We start from the raw sequence: 21109 nt of genomic DNA, 5'->3' as shown, positions 1-21109 counted from the left end.
TCACACCCCATAGAGCTGGTGTTGGGGTAGCGCAGTACCCAGAAATGTGCACGTTGGACATTGCGGTGATGCCCGGCAGCACTTTACTTGAATCGGCAACTATATCACAGCATTAATTAAGCCAATGGGTGCTCACATATAACCACAGTGTGCCCCACTATAGCCTGAGTGCCCAATAAGTGTCCCTAAGGTCCCAATGATAACTTCTGTTTTTAAGGGAAACTTTGAATTTCTCCTGCAATTCCCATAGTTAATAAATATATTTCTCTCTGGCTGTCCTTGTCTAAAGAAGAGGAAAGAAACAACAAAGTTTACTTAGTATCAGAAAACAAGCAATACATTTTAATTTCTTTACTTTCGGTCCTTATCATCAACCAACAACAAAAAAACAAAAAAAACTCAGACTGTATCCATTCATTGGCAGCAAGTGTTTCTTGTAAATCTTTCATGTAAATCTATCCCTAGCAACTGTTATCTCTAGTCTTTTGTATTGTACTAACTCTATAGCCTCATTGCAAACAGGGTTAATTAGCTAAAACCATTGTCCCTACACAATGGATATCTCTCACCTACTAATAGTACATACATGTGAAACCTTATTTTTCCTTTCAGATTTCTTAAACTAAGCCATTACAGGACACAACAAACGTATTTTACTAATATTAATACATGGCACACTACTTTTCCCTGGCTGCACTTTACTTATTATCCACATAAGGTGGGGAATGTCACTTTTGTTATTATCTTTAAATATTGGGCTTGCCAATGAATGGAATAGAAGCCTCTCTTCAGACTGTTTGAAAAACCGGTCTCACTAGATTCAATTACTGCCCTTTTTCTTGCCTATATGGTACTTACTGTACTTCTATTGCAGGGCTTCTTTCTAGATTCAATCACTGCCCCTTCTTTTGCAGGGTTTTGACACAAACATACAAACAGAAATAAAACACAAAAGAAAAAAATACATATAAGTTACTCATCTTCCTCTGAAAAGTTACACACTTAATACAGAATATCATTTACATTTGTTATTTTTATTTAAAAAAATCTTATCAGTTTATACTTTCTGATAACTATACTGGTCGCTTCTCTTCGCTTCGCAATGCTACTTTCTGCTGCGCATGTGCTATCCTGCCACATACTCCATTCCTGTTGTCACAGTTTTAAACAGTCAGTTTAATTATCAGTTTTCAGAAACATTTTTATCTCTAACCATACTCACTACCTCTGGATTGGAAATTACCATCCTTGGGAAAGGGTGTTAAACATTCATAGGTGATCTTGACCCACTGAACACAAAACGCCACCTTATATTTCCTACTCACAAGCACAGACCTTATCGGGCCTTCTTTGGCCTGTACGTCGGTCACATCGGCCATCTCATATGTTTGTTTAGTACTCATGTGGAAACGGAATCCTCAACGCTTCACAGAATAAAATTCCTGCTAGAGATTTGTGGTGGCCATGGACAAATTCCGTAAGCTACGTCCACTCACTTCTTCTCAACTGGGTATAACTTAACAATTAATGAGATGATAAACGTACCCAGTGAGGACCCCTAACACAGTCACTTAACTGTAAAATGGAAATATCAACACTTCAAAGCCCCTCCAGCTGAGTTCCTGCTGAGTACTTTAGAACTGGGAGAACTGAATATTGAAGAATATTAGCCTTTCCAGCGAAGTCACAATCACAGTTGCATATGGAACACGTGCAGTCCGATCGCGCCGGTTATAGATACTAGGTATCGGTAAACTTTACAATTACTATTGAAATTGTCACGAAAAACCCCTGTTATGCTATCACACTGTATACCTCGTATACCTACCTCGGTTATCTTTATATCCTGTTTCTTTCAACAGTAACCTGGATCCTCAACTTTACTTTATCTTCACAATCACACAATTCACATACACCTTTGTTTTCTGTACAGAAAAATACTTTCCCAAATGGTAGTAATAACCTCAGAGGTTTCAATTCATTTCACTATTAAATACAACAGGACTATCTATCAATACAACCGTTTAAACATGTGGCAATACAGGGAAACATATGCGTATTGAATGCAAAAAAAACAGTTTTAAATCGCAAAATGACATGAAAAAGAAACAGTTTTTCTGTCTTGTCCTTAAGTCCTCACCAGCACCTCATAGATTACACAAAGCGGATATTCGGTTTGGCAACACTGGATAATATAAAGGCATAGAACTATTTGCGTTCTTACCTGTATATGATGCGTCTCCCACCCTTTGTTGGTAAACCAAAATCTGTAGGTTTCGCAAATCCATGAACAATGTGCTACCTTTTAGAGCCCCCCAAATTGTAAAGTTCATTTTGTGACTACCAATAAACATTGTCCAATGCGTTTATTGTGGTTACTACACACAAAGAGATTGAATAGCTAAAGATAGCAGGATAACAGCAAACCTGATGCATAAACGATATAATAAATAAAAAATAATAATAAACAGGAAATTATAAACCAAATACATTACGCAAGCGCTTTCCCTGGGCCAAGGTTCAGATACAGTCATGTAGTCTGTAGTCAGGAAGAAAGATCTAGCACTGGTCCAGGACTTGCTTATATGCAGTTTGAATTAACATAAACAGTGATGATGTCACAAATATACACAGATAACACGGAGAGAGGTTTTCATTGGTACACGGTTAACGATGTTGCAGTAAATGGTCATTGGTCAGTTCATTTGATCTTCTTCAAGGGTATGAGCAATTTACTCCAACTGTTGCCTACGGTCTTCCCGTCAAATAACCAGTTTAAACTGACCCATAAACAAAGTACTTTTGAGTATTAATCTCATATTGCTCATAACTTGCGTCCGCTAGATGCAATCGCTACTCTGTTGAAACCAGGTTAATGCTGGTGAAATAAGCTTTAATATGGGACCAAACTTTTTACCTTTTAGAGGACCTGAACCATAAATACCTTTACTGTAATATTATCTATGTATAAATAATCTCTTATACATTTTGCTAATGAATAAATGTGGATTTGAACTTTTATAAATGTGTACTATTTACAAGTGTAAGTGCAACTGTAAATGTGTGTGTTATTAATCTGTGCGATTGTGTCATTACACGTAGCGTACTAATCATAATCGCATGGTAAAACAATATTATTCAATTTAGTTTACTTCATCCAATTATTTGACTTCCACAGACTCTTTATGCTCTAATCTCCCTCTGTCATCGGGTGGACATCCGTTATCGGGAAAGGGCCTCCAAAAAAGAATCGCCACAGCGCTCCACCTTGAAGCTAGCACCCCGACTTCAGTGTCCCACTAATCTCGATGAGCCTATGCAACTTGGGCGCTTCTGACTTTCTCTGGTCGAAAGACAGAGAATGATCTCTAATAATCTTTGTGTTTATTGTGCCGAACCGGGACACCTGCTGGCCTTCTGTCCTAAACGCCAGATCCTAACCAGTTCTCGGGAGGTCAGATTAGGGGCATTTAAATCCTCTCCTAAACTCAGTAACTCTTCTATCTGTGCCATTCCAGTTATCATTCATGGACCCTCTAGACCGCAAAACCTTTCAGCCCTCATAGATTCCGGAGCAGCTGTAAATTTCATTTCTTCCTCAGTAGTGGAATCTCTGTTTCTACCCACCACTTCTTTACCCAACCTTGTGGTTCTCACAGCCATTGACGAGTCGGATCACCAGCAGTACTATTCTACGACTGACTGAATCTCTGTCCCTCCAAATAGGAGTCTTGCATTCTGGGAAGATTTCATTTTTTATCCTGGATAAAACTACCAGTCCAGTTATTCTGAGCCTACACTGGCTCCAACAGCATTCTCCTCAGATTGATTGGAACCATTCTCAAGTACTAGCCTGGGGACCAGCCTGCCACTCTCATTGTCTAGCACAGGTGAAACTGCTACTTGCCTCCTCCACCCGTTCTGAGGCCTCCAAAGCTTTGCTCCCACCTCAGTATGCTCCATTCGCGGATGTTTTCGACAAGGGCAGGTCTGAAGATTTGCCTCCTCATCACCCTTGGGACTGTCCCATTGACCTCCTTCCCGGAAAGATACCTCCCAGGGGTCGAATTTACACTCTGTCTGTTCCAGAAACTCAGGTCATGACAGAGTATGTCAGAGAGAATCTCCAGAGGAGTTTTATCCGGCCTTCCACTTCGCCAGCCGGTGCTGGGTTTATCTTTGTAACAAAAAAGACTATAGATTATAATGTCACCACCCTCTAAAATCGGTATCCTATTCCGTTGCTGACAGAACTCTTCGATCACATTAAGGGAGCCTGAATGCTCACTAAACTTGACCTTAGGGGTTCTTACAACCTGACCAGAATCTGTAAAGGGAATCAGTGGAAGACCGCTTTCAACACCAGAGATGATCCCTATGAAGACCTGGTTATGTCCTTTGGACTAAGTAATGCTCCAGCTGTATTTCAGAGTTTCATCAATTACATTTTCTGATATCTTCTCTACTCCTCAGTAGTGGATTACCTGGATGATATTTGAATCTTCTCCCAAGACTTGTCTTCCCAACGTCATCATGTGGCGAAAGTACTTTTCAGACTCCAGGCTAACCAACTATTCTGTAAGCTTGAAAATTGTGTATTCAAGGCTGCTCAGACATCTTTCCTGGGTTATATTGTCAGGGATGGCCTGCAAATGGATCCCGAAAAGTTCGGACCATCATTGATTGGCCGATCCCCTCAGGACTAAAGGTCATTCAACGATTTCTGGGGTTCGCCAACTATTACAGACAATTTATCCAAGACAACTCTTCGATTGTGGCCCCTATTGTTGCTCTGACCCGGAAATGAGCAGACACCAAGACCTGGTCTCCAGATGCTTTTCACACGCCAGTCCCATAGCTAGGTGCTAGCGTGTGACTTGCCCTTTAAGGAACTATGTTGGTGCTTGTCTTTTGCTTCAGAGTCTCTACCTTTCCATGGCTGTTTTATGTTATCCTGATTGGGACCTCCTTCTGAAGCTTATTGGTTCCTGAAGACTATTTCAACCTTCTGTGATCAGGGACTCATTGCCTGATCTTCATGTTACTCACACTGCCGTGGGTTCTGGCTGCATATCTGACTTCTTGACTATCTCCTGGATGTTATCTGTTGCCGAGTTCTGCTGGTCATCACCGCTCTCATCGGCTCCGCTGTTTACCACTTCGTGATCATTTACAAGCTGATATTATTCGTTGATCTCCATCTGCACACCGAATTGTCTCGTGAGTTGCCTATTACATCTGCACTCCTATTTGGCTCAACTATCTCTCGGCCCGGCTGACTGTATTCTTCATTGAACTACAATCAAGTTCTTGTCATCTGTGGTTCTATGTCTGGCACGGCTATATTACTACTCTGCTGATTATTAGTTGCTGGACTGTTAACTAGAATATATATATTGCCGAGCTAGTAGCCAGTTCCGTTATTCAAGTTGTGTGCATTATCAGCTGTATCCTGTTTAATGATGAACTCTCGCCTCTTGGTGAACTGGGATTGTATGTGACTCCTAGTGTTACGCACGGTTGGACTATTATTGCCACGCTGTACTTCTAAGCAACATTCAATTGCATGTTTCCTGATTGCCCAAGTTATTGGACTGCATTAACAGCTCCTGTTCCGCTGTTTGAACCATTATGTTACCTGTAACCATCTGCTAAAGTGAATCATACTTCATCTGGATCAGCCAAGTCTATTTTACTACTCATATTGGACTTTCAGCTGTGTCAGTGATTCTCCTTTACTGCTGAGTGTGTTCTGAAGGTTTCAAGTGTTCTATATCATTATCTCAGCGTTGAACTGTTTCTGCCAATACATGCCATTGCTAATGGTTACCATCTGAAGTACTGCTGTAATTGTATTGTTTTATAAACTGCCGTGTACTCAGCCCAACTGAGTTATATTTATATATATTTTACATCTGTCATCTACTGTTGCTGAATCATATATCAATATACTAATTGCAATACTATATCATCGTCTGTGTATTCTTCCTTGTGCTTCTCCCAAGTTGAACTATCAACCCCAGCAGGTTCTGTCTCCACCATCCTCTGCTTTTACCATCTTGGTAGAGGTTGGGGATCCTCAAAATATCCATAGCCGTGACAATGCTATATCCACTTTTAGCACTCTTAAACAGGCATTTTCTGCGGCTCCTGTCCTTAGACAGCCCAACACTTCTGCCATTTTTTGTCGAAGTTGACACCTAATCAGTAGGAGTTGGGCCTTCATCCCAATTTACCCAGGCTTATTATCCCACCCTTCAACCAAGGTTCCGACCTTCATCAGGAATTTATTTCCATTGGACCCAGACACTTATATGCCTCATGAAGGCTTCCTCTCGTTACAAACGCATTGCCGATAGGAAACATCAGGTCGTTCCTCCTTGAAAGTTGGGGACAAGATGTGGCTGTCTACTAAGAATATTTGCCTTCGAGTTCCATCCATTGAGTTTGCACCTCGATTTATTGTCCCTTTTAAAATTCTTTGGGTCTGTGAGAAAACGGGGTGCTACTGGACTGAGAACTTTGTATTCATCACTCGTTTCTCACGGTTTAATGTACTTTTTAATCCTTGGCCCAGTCTAAGTATATACACCAGAGCATCGATGTATTATGTGTATTATTATTTCATGTTATTAGGTACATTTTGGCCTTGTTATTACCTGCAATATTGTATGTAGTATTAATATGAAGAATATTGCCATACTGTGTGGAAATAACAGGACAGCAGCAGTCATTTTGCTACTGTTAGCTAATGTACTTACCATTTGTCTCAAATGTCCATTTTTATGAGGGGCAGCTTGGATTTGGTTTGTAATCAGAACAATGTCTAAGTTAACTAGCAGGCAGCCCATGTTAATTAGCTAGGTCAACAGGTAATCTGAGAGGTAATGAGGTTAGAACTTCTAAATGATATGCAATGTGCCTCCACTGTAATATATTGGGTGAAATAGCATTGGGAAATGTATCAATATGTATCAACATTAATGTTATTATATCAAAATGTATCACAGATTCAGATGGCGTAACACTGCTGATATAATGTGTCAAAAGTCTTATTGTTTCATGAAAGCGTGCAGTGTCATTCCCTGCTGTAATATTGTAACCCCATGTTTAGTGTATCCAGCCAAAATAGCTAATTGAGTTAAGCCATTCCATTGTATACTCAAGGTAATAGGGACAGTCTGTCTAGCAGCTAAAGTGCCCTGCTTAAGGGGGAGGTTTGAGACATTTGACCCTACTTCCTGTGTATATAGGGAAGAATATAGGGAGAGCAGAATGTCAAGGGAGCTATTCTAGCATGGAGGATCCTGGTGTACAAGACATCAGCGAAAAGGACTCTGGGCCAGGCATCGTGGTGCCGCTGGAGAAAACCCTACAAGGACAGGGTCGGTGTGAGCCAGTAACCCAAGCTGGGCGACACCATAACTGTTTTGCTAATCGGTAGTAATAATATTGCGGGAGGATAAGACTATGAAAGAGACTGAGATTATTATTTTGGAGTGATGACTGCAAGAGGCAGCTGGAGGATACATGCTTCCATTTACCCTGTAACTTGTGAACGCCTTGTAGTGTTGCACTGTCGTAATAAAGTGTCTTATTTTGGATATATTCTGGTCTACCCGATTGAGATGAATCCCACAGAAGGTAACTGCCATCCCAGCTAAGGGTGGTATCCTCACAGGGTATGTGCACTTTGGAAATGCAGGATACTTGCAAAGTAATGATTAATTGGTAATGCAGGATGTTCAAAAAAGATGATCACTTTGGAAACGCAGGGTAGTCAGGAACAACTGGAACCTGGAGCCAAGAACTATCCTCAAGAGAGAAGTGTGTTGTTCTGGCACTGAACAGATCTCAGCAGCAAGTTTAAATAGGGTGTTTCAAACTGCTATTGGCTGCACAGTTCATTTGATCACAGCTGCTGAATCTGGTTGGTCTGGAATCATCACCTGACTGCATTCAAGATGGCTGCACCCTTGCAGCAGAACAAACAATATGTGTTTGTTTACAAAATGAAGATGTGATGGACAGGAATGCAGCAGGTGACCTAGAGAGGCCTGGGTAGCCGTTATGACAGCGACGGATGTGGTAAGTGTGGCTAAGATCCTGATATGTGACAAGCATTATTTCTAATTAACAGCAAAAAAATGTTGTTGTGGAAAACAAAATATAATTGAATAGAGATGAGTGACCCTTCTGTGATTCAAAATTACAAAGTTTATACTGACCCATGTTGATTGGTCTGCAGATAAAATAACCAGAATTATTAAGAACGCTATCTTCCTAATGAATATTATTTGGTGTCAGGACACAGCTAAATTCCCAGTTGTAGTGCAAAAAGCAAAATTTCAAAATGTAAAATTGAGATCTTAATCTTTTGATTCTGGTCTGTTTAGGAAGTAAGTGTAATGGATCAGTCCATCTAGGACTACACCATTTTTGCTATACGCTGGTCTTAATTATTGTAGTTGTTGGTCCAATACATTAGTCCCAGAAAGGAGTGATCATGTTTGACAGGTATGTTAGCAATACATGCCTATATAGAGGTGTCTCCTTGACTAGGAGTTTCTGCCACTCTTTAGCCACCACCCTTGTCAGCACCATTCTGACCGATTGCTGGACTGAGACTTTATTATTCCTGCATCCCTCTGATAAATTATGGAAAAATGCATACTGTCAAACATGTACTGTATATGCGTATATGTCACAAATGTAACAAGTATATTTTCCTTGACCTCCTTTGAAACATTTTTTTTTCAGTTGTCTCTGAAAACATTGTGATATGGTATTGACCATAGCCTCATTCTCATCGCCCTTCCTGTCAGACCCAACCAGACTCTGAGTACTTTGTGCTTTTGGTCCACTTATCTTTCATGTTTAATTCAACTAGTAGTGGCAGGGTAAAATATAACTATATTCAGAATGGAGCTTCTATTCATGCCTGGGATACTACTATGCCTAAATTTGAGAAAAAGAACAAAATTGAATAAATCATTGTTAATTGTTCAGTTCAACTAATAATTGCAGAAACAGCTAGCAAAATAGTAATATTATTATTATTATTATTATTATTATTATATGTGCAAACTATCCCTCACTTTTCTAAGCGTGGTGAAATTTGGGATCAAAGCAGTGAAGGCAAAAATGTCTGAAAACTAAAATTGTTCACGCTTAGAAAAGTGAGGGATGTTGCCTATAGCAACCAATCAGATTCTAGCTGTCATTGTGTAGAAAGCACTAAATAAATGAAAGCTAGACTCTGATTGGTTGCTATAGGCAACATCCCCTTTTTCAAACCTGCAGCTTAGTAAATCTAGCCCTCATTCTTTCTATTCACTAGTACCTAGTGACCTCACGGAGGCATGGGGCACAATCACCAGTTTCTAGGGAGTTGTATTGACATGAATATTGGGTCAGCCAGCAAAACTATGTGTAGGTGCCTGACAGATTTAATCATTCACCCATTGTGAAGAGCAAAGGAATTATGTCACATTAATAAGCATCAAACTCATTTACAGGTGTCTTAAAATTAGAGTTTTGCAAATGTCAAACAGTTCATTATAACTCCCCCCCCCCCCCCCCCCCTCTGCATGCGGACTCCCGCCTCCAGCAGTCACACTGGGAACACCAGTGATACAGGCTGTGCTGAATCCTTCTCCTGCTTGCAGGCACTTGTCAGCCAGTCTTCAGTGCCGCACGTCCTGTTTCCTGGCAGTTATCCCCCTACACTCTCTCACTTCCCATTCAAACCCCTTGGGGTCCATCCTTGACCATCTGCTTATCTCACACTAGCTGTCAGTGAAAGGAAACATTTGTAGGGCTGGCAGAAGTTGCTGGATTTACACTTCTCCGGATACTGGGCTTCTGCTCTGGTTCATGCACTTAATACCCCTTCTAGGTGTTTGCGTTCTTCCTAGAAATGTATACAGTGCGGCCCCATGCACCGCTCTCTAACTCTGCCTTTGGGTTATAGTCGTGTGTCCTCGTATTACTCGTACAGTCCAAATCATTCCTATGCATGAAATGTAACTCATTCAAGCACATAGATGACATGTTGTATACACTAGGTCCAGGCAGCTGATGAGCTTCAGGGAACCACGCTGGATAGCAGGGCATTTGGGACTTTATTATGTATTTATAGAAAACATATTTTTAGGCAGATCACACATAGGTGTCGACGTCATATATTTGATGTCAAGTTGGTGATGTCCGTATGGATTGACACTTGAACTGTGTGTGTGCAGGGACCATGCAGTTTGTAAGTGCTGGTGTCCTCATTTCAACTTACTTGAACGAAGTGGTACGTATGTGACGCACGTTTGTTTGAAATGTATTTATTTCTGCATAAGATTGTGGTGTGGGAATTAATTTGTGCTCACTAAAACAACCCCCCACACTCACACCCATGCCCTGGCGCATGTGTATACAGACACTCACGCACACGCAGGCACATTCCCGAATAAATCAATTCAAGCACTTCGCACATTCAATAAATTAAAATAATTAAAATTTCTAATTGTTATAAAAAAAATGGCAAATTACTTCTTGAGTTTTGGATATTAGAAGTAACTGTCCCTAGCAATGGCTACTGTTGTATGACATAGTTTTGGTCTGCCTCTGCTTGTATCATTTCAACACATGGTCAACCAACTGCATGAAAATGTGGGAGAGACAGACCCATTCCCTTCACCGTCAGTATAGTATCTGCTCTTGCAGTATGTGTGTCTCTGATAACATTGCTGGCGATGAGCATTACCTAGTCTCTGGTGGCATTGGTTGCTATTGTAGAAATACATCATTTATTTAAGAAAAGTGGATGCACATTTACTTTGAAGAGACGGAAAGGTCTATTTGTTAAACTGATAAGCGCAGCCTGTTTTTTCCTTGACTCGTTTGACACTTGAGTAGCGCAGCCCTAAGTGGCAATGAAAAGTCAATGAAACAATGAATGAAAACAACGTCTGCCGTGCACTTTGATCAGGTTTCCACTCTCCGCAGATCAAAGATTTAATATGTCACTCCGGCAGCTAGATGTGTCTAAACTCTACCTAATCATTGTAAATGACTTCTAAATGCCCTGTCTGTTTACCGCAAACTGTAAATACAGATTTATTTCATACAATTACTATGTAACCGCGACAGGAACCTCTTGTTTAATCTAGGTCTTTCATCATGTTGTGGTCTTCCACACCAGACATGTTACTACATGAGGAAGCGGATCTTGCAGATCCGTTCCTCACCTCTCTTTCCCCTTATGGTATTTCTCATCTGTCTGCCTGTTTGCTTCCTGCACATGAGGGGCGTGTGCATGTCAGGTGGTACGTGCCCCACATGAGAAATACCGTTATATGTGTTGTATCGCTCGCTTTTATTTGGTTCTATTACTGTTGAGCTCACATATGAAGATGTGCTGCCACCCAGTGGCCTCTTTACATGGTGCAGGCTGTCCTTTTACTGAATTCCTGTCAGGCTGACTGTACAAGTGTAACAATAAATGACACACTGTCACCTTGTGGCCAAATAAGTATTATCTATTTTTAGAAATAATGGCCATCTAGAGTAGCCTACTTTCCTACTCCAGACCTACTTTTGCCGGCAATCATCATCTGATGTATGATACAACCAACAGCTGCTTCTGCTGCCTTATCTTTACTTTATTATCATTATTATTATTATCTTTTATTTTATAAAGGCACACCAAAGGGTCCGTTCCTCCTTACATGACATATACAGAAAGCAGTGATCCACTGTGCATACCACGATACATGAAAAACAAAATACAAAGACCAGACATACTGAATGAATAAAAATACAGGTAAAATGGCAATGTAGATCAACTTATATGAGGGTGATGGTAGTAATCAGCGGAAAGTAGGCCTAAGCTTAAGAGAATAGGCTTAGGGAAGCAAGCCAAGAGGTATAGAGGGTGATAGAATATTAGAAGACGAACACAAGGAAAGAGGGTCCTGCTCGTGGGGGCTTACATTCTAAAAGGAAAGGGAGACACAAGTAGGGTGGCACTGATTGGGGGACAAAGCCGGGATAAAGAAGTTAAGGGGAAGGCTGACAGGCATGAATAAAGAAATGATTATTTAGGGCACGCTTGAAGCCCTTGAGAGTAGAGGCTAATCTGATGGAGCATGGGATATCATTCCAAAGCTGAGGAGCGGCCCGGGCAAAGTCCTGGAATGGGAAGAGTTGATCAGTGAAGTACTGAGGCAGCGGTCATTGGCAGAGTGGAGGGGGTGGCAATTAGTGTAGGTAGAGATGAGGTTGGAGATGTAGAGGGAAGTTTGATTGAGAGTTTTTAAGGTGAGGGTGAGTAGTTTAAATGTAATTCTGTATGCCATGGGGAGCCAATGTAGGGACTGGTGGAGAGGGGCAGCTGGAGAGAAAAATGAGGCCAGCAGCATTGAGAATAGACCTAAGAGGAGCATGGTTAGTCTGGTAGACCAGAGAGAAGGAGGTTACATTAGCCAAGGCGAGAGATTACAAGAGAGTGGATAAGAGTTTTGGTGGCTTCCGTGGTGAGAGGGCCATATCTTGGATATATTGCGGAGATGGAAGTTGCAATATTTTGACAGGGACAGAATGTGAAGGTTGAAGGAGAGGGAGTAGAGGATGACCCTAAGGCATCGGATTTGAGGGACAGAAAGGAGGGTAGTATTAACAGAAAAGGGGGAGCCTATTAGTTCAGTCTTGGATGTCCCAGCGCTTTCTTAAACTTAATACTTCCAAGATGAGATGGCCAAGAGACAGCAGGAGAAACAAGACATAAGAGAAGGGAAAAGGTCAGAGGATGAAAAATGGATTTGGGTATCATCAGCATAGAGGTGGATGAGGGCACCAAGGGAGGAGGTGTAGAGGGAGAAGAGCAAGGGCCAAGAACGGAATCTTGGGAAAACTCTGACAGGTAAGGGAAGAGGTGAGTATGTAGAGTTGTGTAAAGACAATAAAGGAGCGGTTGGTGAGGTAAGAGAAAAACCAGGAGAGAAGAGTGTTACACAGGCCTATAGATTTGAGAGTTTGCAAAAGGAGGGAGTGGTCACCGGTATCGAAGGCAGCAGACAGGTCGAGAAAAAAAAGAAGGGTCCTTTGACTTTAGCGAAGAGAAGTTCATTAGTGACCTTATTGAGGGCAGTTTCAGTGAAGTGGAGGGGGTCACAGAGTGAGTGAGAAGAGAGAAAGGAGGTGAGACAGTTGTAGACAACTTCTAGAAGTTTGGAGGCAAAAGGAAGGAGGGAAACTGGACAGTAATTATTGAGAGAGCAGGGTTCAGGGATGGTTTCTTGAGTATGGGTGAGACAACAGCATGTTTAAAGGAGAAGGGTAGGATTCCAGAGGAAAGGGTTGAGGAGGTGGGCAAGGTGGGAGAAGGCCTCAAGAGAGAGGGACCGGAGGAGATGGGAGGGGATAGGGTCCTGTGGACAGGTGGAGGGGGTTGAGGACTTCATCTGCAGATATCAGAGTGAAGAAAGAGAAGGAAGGTGGGCTAGCAAGTGGGGAGGAGGGGTCGGAGATAGTGTCCCCATAGGAGGGTGGGAGGGGGGACAAGTGGGTAGGAAGGGGATGATGGTACAGCAAGAAGGGATTGCTGGAAGGAGATGGCATGACGCATTGACTCAATTTTGGAGGTAAAGCAGGCAGCAAAGTCAAGAGCAGAGAGCGAGGAGGGGAGTGGAAGTGGAGGAGGGCAGAGGAGGGGGAGTTGAAGGTGGCAAAAAGGCTATGCGGGTTGGAGGATTGGAAATAAATGGGTGCCTCAAGGATGGATTATTTATAGAGCGATAGGGCAGAACTATAAGAGGCGAGTATGAACTTGACATGGAGGTAGTCAGCATGAGTGCGTGACTTTCTCCAGAGCCGTTCTGCAATGCGGGAGCATTTTTTAAGATAGCTGGTAAGTTTTGAGTGCCACGGTTGAGATGGGGACTGACAAAGCTTGATGGTGACAGCCGGGGCGACAGAGTCAAGTCTGGTGGTAAGGGTGTGATTATAGAAGGAGGCAGCCTGTTCGGGGCAAGAAAAGGTGGTGATGGGGGAGAGAAGTGAGACCAGGGAGGAGGAGAATGTAGTAGGACCAATGGTGGCAAGATTACGCCTGGTGAGAGTAACCTTAGGCGATAGGGAAGGTGAGGGGTGGTGAGATGCTAAAAGAAAGGAGATGGTGGTCAGAGAGAGGAAAAGGTGAATTAATGAATGAGGTCAGAGACCATACCAAGGTGCGAGAAGACCAGATCAAGGGAATGGTCACTGTGTGGGAGAGGAGGTCCATTGAGAGAGACCAAGGGAGGAGGAGAGGGAGAGAAGTTTGAAAGCAGCAAGATGGGGGAAGGGAAGGTCAGAGGAGAGAAAGTAAGGTAGCCAGGTGGCAAAGTGATAAAATAATTGAGAGACAGGACCAGGAGGACGGTAGATAACAGCAACACAGAGGTGGGCTGGTTGGAAGAGGCAGGTAGAGTGTACCTCAGAGGAGGAGAAAGAGAGGGAGGGTTCAGGGGAAGAACCTGGGAAGAGCAGCAGGGGGAGAGAAATATGCCAACACCATCACCTCGCCGGTCCCCAGGTCTGGGTGTGTGCGAGAAGGACAAACCCCCCAAAAGAAAGAGCAGCAGTGTAGGTGGGGTCTTCAAGGGATAGCCAGGTTTCAGTGATGGTAAGCAGGTTGAAAGATCTAGAATATTTCTTACCCTATAGCTCTAACACTGAACTGTCCTATGCTGTGAGCAATAGCTAAATCCAAAAAAAGGCACCTATTCAGAGACTATGGAGGGGCTTAGTATATGTTGGGGTAGTCTGATGCAGAGCACTATGGAGGGGATTAGTATATGTTGGGGGGGGGGAGTCTGATTGATGCAGAGCACTATGGAGGGGATTAGTATATGTTGGGGGGGTCTGATTAATGCAGAGCACTATGGAGGGGCTTAGTATATGTTGGGGGGGGGGGGTCTGATGCAGAGCACTATGGAGGGGATTAGTATATGTTGGGGGTCTGACCCGTACACTGGAGGGGTTTACTACATGTTGGTGATAGGCTGGCACAGATCGCTGTGAGGGGTCAATGATATAGTTTAGGGTAACACTGGTATAAATCAGTTTAGGGGTTCATTGGGATGCAACCAATCTGAATCTTATTTAGGCATATGTAATAGAAGTGATGGGGGGCAGCTGACAGTGGGCACAAACTGGGGGCAGGCAGAGATCAGCAGGTCAGTGGGCACAATGTGGTGACAGGCTGGCATAGATCAGCAGGCACAAGGTGGGGGCAGGCAGAGATCAGCAGGTCAGTGGGCACAAGGTGGGGGCAGGCAGAGATCAGCAGGTCAGTGGGCACAAGGTGGGGGCAGGCTGCCAGAGACCAACTGATAAAATGGAGGTTATTCTGACACATTGGTGGGCACAAGCACCAGGCTAACAGTTGTCTACAAAGGTTGATTAAGAGGGTCATGTCTGTGATGGCCTGGGGCTATTGTGAGACCAAGGGGTACAGGGTCTCAGTGATAAGGGTAAATAGATACATATGGCACGAGTATATAGTGAAACAGCTGGCATGGTAAGCACCAAGCTTTATATTTATTCACTTGTCCAATCCTAGGTCCCTGCCCCATCAAGCCTTTGGTTGTGTTTAGACTGAACACAGTGGCCCTGAAACCCTTCAACAAAACTACCAGACGCGGCCTTTGGCTTCCATCCTCTGCTTAAATGCGGTACGGACCCAAAATGATGCCGGTAAGTAAATAGTTTGTTTTCCTCACGTATACGTTTGCTATTAATTAACTGCAGGTTGATAGTACAGTTAAAATAACTGCTTCACTTGGTGAGATTTCTGTCTGCCATTGTATTAGTTACTCATGTGTCAAGACAAGAAATATAGTGTTGATTTGTACATTTTCTTTTACATTTGAAAGTTTCTAATTTTACACGTTGCAAAGAATCTGTTTTCATCTTTTTGCAAATGTCTGAAAGTTGTGATTATTTGTTTACTTTGTTGATATCATGTGGAGCTCACAATTCTTCCTATTTAGCTGCTTGCTCCACTGAAGGTAAATACTGCCGTATCTGGTTACCAGCTTTGTGATTGTAATGTGGGAAAGAATTGTTTGTAAAGTACCTGCACTGTGCAGACTGGCTGGCATGTCACCCGAGAAGCCTTGTCACTATATCTCCTACCTCCTCTTATCTGTTCATTTATACCACCCAGCCTTTATAACGCCCATCCTCACTAACCACCAGATATATTTTCCGGGCAAAAGTGCATTGAAATATATTTTATTATTTGACACCATGCTGTGTTTTACGCTGCAGTTAATAAGAGTGAACACGGTTATGTCTCTGTTGGCACTGAGAGGAAGTACAATTCTTTATTTATCTCTGGGCAAACTTAGGCTGGTTATCATTAGCGGTGCGTTAAACGCCGGTGCCACCGCATGCCAAACGTGATTGCTCTAGACTTGTGGGGGTAAAGAGCACTTGCCACCTGGGGGAAGTGTGTGTTAATAGATGACACTCCGTTGATCCCCATGTTTTCACCTGAGGTGAACGCAAATAAATGGATTATGCAGGGTCCAAAAAAATGACGCTGTAATGCGAATTCAAGTGGACATGGGGTCATTGTAACCAGCGGGTCCCATTTCCATACTGGTGTATAAAAACGCTGGTAAAAGTTTGTATGTAGTTTGACACCAGTGGGTACCTTCCTGGTCTAGTGGAACTACATGTCCCTTTTATTTTTTGAGTGGAATCGTTTTAGCTTAACATAAGGCTTTTTTTTTTTTTTTTTTTTTTTATGCAGTTGGATGTTTCAGAGTAAAGTTCAGTCTTGTAGCCATAAAATGGAGTGGGTGTGACAGCGATAACTGCTGTGACAGGTTCTGCTACTTGTGTCATGATCTGACAGAAAACGTTCCATTTAGGAATTCTCACATGCCCACTTATATCTGTAAATGTTGGAGAAATTCTGCTTCAGAATGTTTAGTAGATGTGTTTATTATTACACTAAGCTGGTATTTTGGGTCTAACAGGGGGGGTTAATATTCCGCAGGTTGCCCTCAACTGACCTGAAGATCACATTTTATTTTTCCTGGCTGTACTATATTATGGTAACAAAGTCCAAATAGTGTCAGGGATGCACATTTCAAACTATCCTCTTGTGTAAAATGATTGTTTTATAGTTATGCAATAATACATATCGCATGCATATTGTCATATGATACTACATTTAACTTTAACAAGTATTTTATTTTTTTACTTATAAATGCCATAGATGTTCACCCACCTCACCTCTCCCCCTCTCACTTCAACCAGAAGTGTGAAAAAAAAATGACAGTCCCTACTTTCTTTTCTATAGCATGTCCTAAAAACAAATAGACTTGTAGGTATTAAACAGTTTTTTATATTTTTTTAAGAATTTCATTAAGATGGAATCCTTATTCATTACAAGCTCATGTGAAGCATCTGGACGTATACTCTTGTAATTGTTTTGCTAAAGGCAAGAGTTCTCTATTGTGCTAGCCCAATTCATCTGGCTATCGAAACTCCCTCACTGGCCGCTTTCCACTTGTGATTTCACTGTATTTGAAATTTGTATCCATGATGTCATTTACACAGGGCCGGTGCCAGGTGTCACAGCACCCTAGGCAAAACTTCAGCCTACCGCCCCTGCTCGCCCCAAAAGCATCTTCTCAGCCACTCACACACACACACTTGACTTTTGAAAATAAATGAATATAAATTCTGCATTTATTGTTTAGGAACAAACACAGGATTTGTAGGGAGGAGTTTCCATTCCATGCCACCAGAGTGGGCATGACCAGCACGTAAAGGGAGTTGCTATAATTTTATACAGCGCTAGGCTGCTCTACAACCCCCTCCTATGCTCATCAAATAGACAGGCAATGCTGCGTACACTACTATTAGGTGCATGCAGTTTACCCTTCACTAGCAGAGCAGTGTGTAGCAGGACATACCTCCCAATTGTCTTTGCAGCGGGGACAAAGTCCTGACTGAGCAAAATAAGCGAATCCAAAATCAGGACTGCCCCATCATATTCAGGACTGTTGGCAGACTGTCCTGTTTTCTCCTACCTGTTCTTGAAGCTTTCCTTACCTGCAGCTGCTGGTGGCTTAAACTCAAATGCTGCTTATCTGGATCTTGGGATGTTGTTGCCCTGTTTGGAAAAAAGGATAGGTACATAAATTATGGAAAGTTTAGCAATGAGAGAACCCTCTGGGCCTTCCTCCCCCAAATCAAGAGCACCCAAGTTTAATAATTATGCCTCCCTCCCTGCAAGCAGCCCAGACCTTAAATTAATATAATTCCGATTTAATAAATAGACCTATTTCTCCACACATCCCTGACATTAAATTAATAGAATTTCCATTTAATAATCAACTTATTTCCGTCCTATGAGCTCCAACATTAAATTAATAGTTTTTACATTTAATAAATTGACCTACTTCCATCCCAAAAGTCCCGACCTTTTAATAAGTAGTATTCACATTTAATAAATAGCCCTTTTTCTCTACAAACTCTGCCTGCTCCCATTCAATTGATAGCCCCCAAATCATCCCAGTACATTTATAGTCCCACATTAAATAGGCACCAACACTTTTATATTAAATACCCCTAAATAAATAGCCCCTACCCACAAATTAATAGTTCTCACCCACCATTAAATGATTAACACCCTGCAATGTGGAAAAACATAATACCTAATTTATCATTGTTTTTTACCATTAAATAGAAATGTAATGTATAATTGCATACAGTAAGTACTTAAATAAAATATCAGAAACACTCACTAAGGCATTAAATACTGCAGAAATGCAAAACTTGTTTTATAACATAGAACTATATTTTATTTTGAGCAGCATCACCCTACTATTAAATTAATAGCCCAGACCTTTTTCCAAAAACATTAATAGCCCTCCCTCTCTCCTCCCTGACACTTACCTTCTTCCATGTGGGTGTCAGCAGGTAAAAGTATCCACGCCTGTCTGATCCTGCAGCCCACCATAGTTTATCTTTGCCTCATCTGGGGGCGGAGCTTACCGGGTGGAAGGGGCGGAGCTTATCGGGTGGAAGGGGCGGGGCTTATCGGCTTGTAGGAGTGCTGCTGAGACTCTCGATAAATGTGAATGTCAGCCTGACATTGTAATTATGGCTGAAACTAACACAACTGTGCGGCAGCTTTAGATGTTACTTTAGAGCAGCGGCTGCTGCCTGTATGGAGTACAATGCCCAATCAATGCCTGCTTAATGCCCGACCCGATGGCCGCCTCAGTGGCGCCCCCCGCAAGCCCGGCGCCCTAGGCAGCTGCCTAACGCTGCCTAATGGTAGCGCCGGGCCTGCATTTACAACAGGGCCGTTGAAATGTAAATTAGTTATAAATGGCGCACATTTCTGTATAGAGGGTCGTGACAGATTGGATTAAACTGTTTACATGGTTCGTTCTCAAGCCTCTCAGTTGTCGGACAAGCAGCTTTCATGTCTGCCTGTTAATTAGAGGACAGTTTTATAGTGTTTTCACTTTTGTTTTATAGCATAGGTGAATTGTGCAGACATACAATACATTGCATTTACGTTATGCAATTGGTATTCGAGTGTTTATGAACTGCCAGTCAAATAACTTTAAACCAGTTTACATAATGAGTCGTTTCGGAAACGGCGACTGCATTCTGTGTGGGCCGTGCAATGATTTCTGTAGGAAGTATTGTTTCCTGGTCTCACAGGATAAATGCAGTAATAATGGTTCAGAGACAAAGAAGTACCTGAAACTCGCAGATATTCCCGAAGTGAAAAACAAGCTATAACTATTATTGAGTGTAAATCTTGGGAAGTAATTACCTATTTAAATTTATCTGTTGAATGTACCCTGCTGAAGAATGGATCGATGCACCTGCAGAAGAGGAAGACCCCAGGGGGTAAATGTATCCAGCTGCGAGTTTCCGGCGGGTTTAAAAAGTGCAGATGTTGCCTAGCTGACCTTCAGGGATCAGCTATTGTAAGCTGCAAAACTCTGGCTGAGCAAAGATAATGAGTCTGTAGTTGCAGCATTCTAATAGATGGTGCAACACCACCATCTAGTGTCGGTTAGTTGGAACTACATAATCAGTGCACTGTTGTGTTTGTGCTATCTCTGCAAGTACTAGTTCTGCTAATATCTTCCGCATAATATATTAAGGTGAATCCTGCCATTTTATTTTCACAAGACTGTCAACGGATTCAGTTGACACAGAGCATTCAATATCCCTCAAGGAATACTGGACAGAGCTGTGGATTCCTATAACCCAGCACGATGGTTTTTCTAAAAGATCTAATGTATGGAAATGTATATAAAACCTTTTTTTTGTGTTATACATGACCGCGTTAAAACTCCCCTTCACTCCCCTAAAAACTTGCAAACACAATGTTTAACGCGCGGGGGCGGCCTTCCCTCTTTTTCAATTGAATTGCACAAGTTTTCCTGCTGCGCTAACTCAAAACGGTCGCTATTGCCGTCAAAAACCTGCAGGAAACTTTCTTTTTTTTAACGCTGCGGGGAAAAAATACAAACTTGCTGACAATTGAATACCCCCCATAGTGTCACTTGTCCCGGCCGCAGAGCTTTCAGATAGAGATAGATAGATTTGGTTTTTATCCCATTTACTAAATTACCATTACCCAGTCCCCCCAGAAAAGGGTAAGGGTATACTCAGACCTGGAGACCCATTACCAACAAATGAGGCTTCTCTATAAAGAGTTTTGTTACAAATGTTTTAGTTAACTACAAGTTTTGCAACAAACCGGATGGATCCTGATCCCCCTTCGTTTCGTAGGTAGGTGACCTTCCTCTTGTCAGGGTTCTGCTCCTCTTCCATAGCAGTTGGTGATAAAGTTCTGCAGATCTTTGTGTGATAGATTCTGGTAGTCACCCACATAGCTTGGTATGAACCCGAATCAGGTCAAAAAGTTTTGATAAAATCAACAATATCTCTGAGAGATGAATTCCATCCTGTGCACCAGACCTCAGCCTCCAGCTTGTCTCAAATTACATTGCTATGGATAAATTGATTTCTAAAACCTGGGTGCTTGGTTGAGCACCAGGGAGAGGACAAAGCCAACCAGAAC

General features: G+C 42.2%; 2 long non-coding RNA genes across 2 annotated transcripts; one reads left to right on the top strand and one right to left on the bottom strand.

The window, feature by feature from the left end:
• Positions 1-15010: 15010 nt before the first annotated feature.
• Positions 15011-15755, top strand: LOC142126969 (uncharacterized). Its single transcript, XR_012685303.1, has 3 exons — positions 15011-15259; positions 15338-15506; positions 15596-15755. It is a non-coding gene; the product is annotated as an uncharacterized LOC142126969 (long non-coding RNA).
• A 1966-nt stretch (positions 15756-17721) lies between these two features.
• LOC142126963 (uncharacterized) lies at positions 17722-19272 on the bottom strand. Its single transcript, XR_012685301.1, has 2 exons — positions 18952-19272; positions 17722-18166 (listed from the first exon to the last, which is right to left on the bottom strand). It is a non-coding gene; the product is annotated as an uncharacterized LOC142126963 (long non-coding RNA).
• Between the last annotated feature and the right edge of the window lie 1837 nt (positions 19273-21109).

The sequence above is a fragment of the Mixophyes fleayi genome, unplaced genomic scaffold, assembly GCF_038048845.1.
Source record: "Mixophyes fleayi isolate aMixFle1 unplaced genomic scaffold, aMixFle1.hap1 Scaffold_28, whole genome shotgun sequence".
In the NCBI taxonomy this organism is placed as follows: domain Eukaryota; kingdom Metazoa; phylum Chordata; class Amphibia; order Anura; family Limnodynastidae; genus Mixophyes; species Mixophyes fleayi.
The sequence above is the reverse complement of the archived record's forward strand: the minus strand, read 5'-3'. Positions and strand labels throughout refer to the sequence as shown.